The 4411-nt window shown below is 51.1% G+C and overlaps 1 long non-coding RNA gene across 1 annotated transcript; it reads left to right on the top strand.

Moving 5' to 3' along the window:
• Positions 1 to 1926: 1926 nt before the first annotated feature.
• Positions 1927 to 3518, top strand: LOC124234880 (uncharacterized). The gene is made up of 3 exons (XR_006887433.1): positions 1927 to 2040; positions 2903 to 3038; positions 3443 to 3518. It is a non-coding gene; the product is annotated as an uncharacterized LOC124234880 (long non-coding RNA).
• Positions 3519 to 4411: the final 893 nt, after the last annotated feature.

Here is a 4411-nt window from a genome sequence, read left to right on the forward strand (position 1 = left end):
CCACACCCTCTCTCTCTTCGCCACCAAGCATTGTCCCTCCCCTCCTTGAAAGCACTGCTTCCAGCCTGCCCCCTCCTTTCTTACCCAGCCCACTTTCTATGTTTTCACCTCTCTTATCAGAAAAACACTAGGGCCATGAAGATTTGCTCACATTACCTGCTTTCTATAAAGCTTTTCATATCAGACCATTCACCCACAGGTTTAGTCAACTCATTTAAATGGTAAATCTCTGTGTGTGTGTGTGTGTGTGTGTGTGTGCGTGTGTGAGTGTGCGTGTGTGAGTGTGTGAGTGTGTGTCTGGGGGAGATGTGCTTCTCTTTTTTAGTCCCCTCACTGAACTCCCCACAGTGCCCAGACCGTGTCCTGCACACAGTCAGTCCTCTGGCAGGAGGCTGTTACTCAACCTGGTGTGGGGGCTCTGACCCCCTCCCCTAGGGCTGGGGGCTGGCGGCACCCACTGGAGGTGGGAGGGGGCTCCAAGGCGGGCAGAGGCCTCTGGTCACCTCCAGAGCCAACCTCAGGGAAGCTTTGAAAATACCCCATAGAAAGGACTCCCTTAGATGTCATTTTCTTCAATTCCATTTGTGGAGAGGAGGACATAGTGTGTGCGAGGTTTAATTCTTCCACATCAGCCATCAGCTTCGGAGGTCCAGGCCCCGAAGTCCTGGGTAGTGCAGGAACAGGGAGGCTGGGCGTCCGCTTCACCCCTGGGGCTGCTATTGGCTTTGCCAAGGCCTGGCCTCACAGGAACTGACCACCCAGAGGCATTTTCTCCCTGAGACTCAGAGACACACACAACGCCTGGTTGGGGGTGGGTGGAGTGGGGGTCTGAGGCCCAGAGAAGGGAGGGAACTCCTTCAGTGCCAGGCCCCCCAAGGGACCTCAGGCACGAGCCCCCTTGCAGCACCAATTCAAGGCAGTGCCGAGTCGCTGCCCCTCCACTTCCCTAAGGTGTCTCTAGTGGGGCAGGAGTCACGGTCAAGGGATTGTTTAGCCAGCAACACTTAGTTCTGGAGATGGCGTATTAGTTTTCTGTGGCTGCTGTAACAAACTACAACAAAAGGGGGACCTCAAACACGAAACATTTGCTCATAGTTTTAGAGGTCAGAAGTCTGGAATCAAGGTGTCTATATTTCCTTCTGTGAGATAATAGAAAAAATATGTATTGGTCTCTGCCCTCAGCTCCTTGTAAATTCCTAAGTGATAAGAGCACTAGGAGCATCTTTTATTCTAATATTTGGTCTTTGACCCCAGTTCCTGAAACCCTTGTAATTTCCTGGGTGATAGGAGTGCCTTGTTCTTTTTTTTTTTAATTTAATTTTTTATTTATTTTTATTTTTATTTTTTTGAGGAAGATTAGCCCTGGGCTAACATCTGCTGCCAATCCTCCTCTTTTTGCTGAGGAAGACTGGCCCTGAGCTCACATCTGTGCCCATCTTCCTCTACTTTATATGTGGGACACCTATCACAGCATGGCTTGCCAAGCGGTGCCATGTTCGCACCGGGGATCCAAACCAGCGAACCCTGGGCTGCCGAAGCGGAACGTGCAAACTTAACCGCTGTGCCATTGGGCCGGCCCCAGTGCCTTTGTTCTAATGAGATGACTCTGGGTGGGCTCCTAGATGGCTCCTGGATGGGAGCCGGTCACCAGGAAGACCAAGCCATGATTTGATCTTGGGGTTTTCAGCCCTGCTCCCTATTCTCTTGAGAAGGGAGAAGGGCTGGAAATGGAGTTAATGATGGATTGTGTCTATGTGATGAAGTCTCCATAAAAATCCCAACAGTACAGGTTTTGGAGAGCTTCTGGGTTGGTGAACACATGGAGGTGCTGGGAGAGGGCATGCCTGGACAGGGCGTGGAAATTCCATGCCCTTCCCACATACCTTGCCCTGTGCATCCACGTACTGAGAGGATGACTCACCCCAACTCAGCAGCGACAGAAGCTCCTATGCTCAGGACCTTCCCAGACTTCCCCCAAGTGTCTCTTCATCTGGTTGTTCATCTGTATCCTTTATCATATCCTGTCATAAACTGGTCAAGGTAAGTAAATGTTTCCCTGAGTTCTGTGAGCGGCTCTAGCAAATAATCGAATCCAAGGCTGAGGAGGTCATGGGAACCTTTGATTTGTAGACGAGTCCGACGGAGGAAGTTGTGGGTCACCTGGGGACCTGCTACTCGTGATTGGCATCTGAAGTTGGGGAGGGGGACAGTCCTGTGGGCCTGAGCCCTTAACCTGTGGGATCTGACACTATATCCAGGTAGACATTGTCAGAAGTGAGTTAAATTGCAGGACGCCCAGCTGGTGTCACAAAGAATTGCTTGGTGTGGGAAAAAAGCCCACACATTTGATGATCAGGAGTGAAGTGTTCCGTGTGAAAGTAAAGGTGACACACAGGAAAGAAAGATACAGGAGGAGGAAAGACTGAGTTTTTACTAACACACCTCTGAAGAATTCCAGCTCCTGGTGGCTCCATGCCTTCCTTGGCTTGCCGCTTCAGTCTCCCTTTCCATCTTCACGTGGTCTTCTCTGTGTCTTCTCCTCTTCTGTTTCTTATAAGGACACTTGTCATTGGATTTAGGGCCCACCTGGATAATCTAGATTGAGCTCACCTGGAGATCCTTAATTATATTTACAAAAACCCCCTTTTTCCAAATAAGGTCGCATTCAGAGGTGCTGAGGGTTAAGATGTGGACATATCTTTTGGGGAGCCACCATTCAACCCACTATGTATGTCACTGGGCTGCCCCACTCCCCCAAATGCCAGTCAAACCCTGTTGTTTGTTTACTCTTTGTGGTAATGATAGCAATGGGAATGCTAATAGGTAGCATTTACTGAAGGCTTAACCAAGTGCCAGGCACCATGCGAAGCCCTTAACATCTATTAACTCATTTATTTGTCAGCCCAACCCTTTGAGGTGGGTCCTGTTATCTCCAAATTATAGATGAGAAGACTGAGGGTCAGAAAGGAGCTGTTGTTTGGAACAGGTTAACACAGAACTCAACCCCAGGACCAAACCCAGAGGGGACTTAGGAAAAGGTAAGAGACAGACGGGTTATGCCCATCTGCCCCAACCCCCGGCACCCCCAGGGGCTGGAGAGGGGGAGGAGCCAAGCAAGGTGATGGAGGAACTCTGGCAGGCACTGCTCTGCCCCTTCCAGCCATATTACCCCAGGCAGGGGCCTGGCCACTCAGAGCCTCAGTCAAGTGAGGTGTGCAGTGGACTCTTCCTGTCTCAGCCAGCCGTGTCTTGAGGACACATTAGGATCGCTTAGGAGCTTTTAAAAACCCTGATGTCCAGGCCACACTGCAGCCAGCTACAGCAGACTCTGAGGGTAGGATCCAGGCATGGGTGGCTCTTAAAGCTCCCCAGGTGATTCCACCTTGCAGCCCAGGTTGAGAACTGCTGCTCCGTTCTCAATTCTCTCGTTCGCTGTGTCCAGCCGGGAAGCCAAGGCTCTGCACCCTTGTCCTCAGGAGTTCCTGGATAGCTGAGACACTCGTCTGACTGGGTACAGGTGAGGGACACCTGAGGGCAGCAGTATGGGTTTGGGTGCAGCAAGAGAATGGGAAACAGGTCCTTTAGAGTGGGGATGGACGCCTGCCAGAGTCTTTGGATGGACGTGAGCTGAGTCTTTACAGGCCTTCTGGGCCTAGTCCCAGGGAGGAAAGGCCTGTAGGGCTCATGCATGACAAGCTCAGGGTATTAGAGAGTAGGGCAGGACACAGGGACTCCCACCTCTAGGCTGTGACCTCTAGGCTGAAGGGCCAGCAGGAAACAGATGGAGGATTAATGCCAATTGGGACCAGCTCTGGCTGGGCCTGATCAATCAGGACCACAGGCACACCTGTGGGATCCTTGCCCAGCCTGTCCATCACAGCTCTAATAGCTTGGGGAGCTGAGGCCGGAAAGAGCTGGCAATGGGAATCTCTGTCAGGACTGGGGAGATTGTGTGGCTGCCTCAGCTGAGGTGACTCTCAGACCGCTCAGGCTGCTGGAGCCAGTCAAAACCTGGAATTTCTTCCTGGGATGGCAGAAAGCAACCAAGAAGAAACAGGGAGGAAAATCCAAGGTTCCCACTTTTTTAAGAATGAGGAAGCGTGTCCCTTCTTTGACCATTTGGGAACTAGCTTTTAAGCCTAGGTTAAGAATGCTTCTTGATTCCAAAAAAGAAAAAAAAAGTCACTGTGGTTGGATTCCACCCAGCCTTCTAGACCCAATCTCGCCTCCTCCAGGGAGTCCTTGCTGTCTGTGTCAGTCTTTTCTTGGTCTCTCTGACCTGCCTCCTTCTGTCTCTATGTGTCTACCTCTCATGGGCTCTTTTTCTTTTCTTTCTCTCTCTCTTTCATGTATATGTGTCTGCGTGTGTGTACATGCGTGTACTTCTGTCTGTCTGAGTCTCTCCTCTGCC

The sequence above is a fragment of the Equus quagga genome, chromosome 2, assembly GCF_021613505.1.
Source record: "Equus quagga isolate Etosha38 chromosome 2, UCLA_HA_Equagga_1.0, whole genome shotgun sequence".
Taxonomy (NCBI): Eukaryota; Metazoa; Chordata; class Mammalia; order Perissodactyla; family Equidae; genus Equus; species Equus quagga.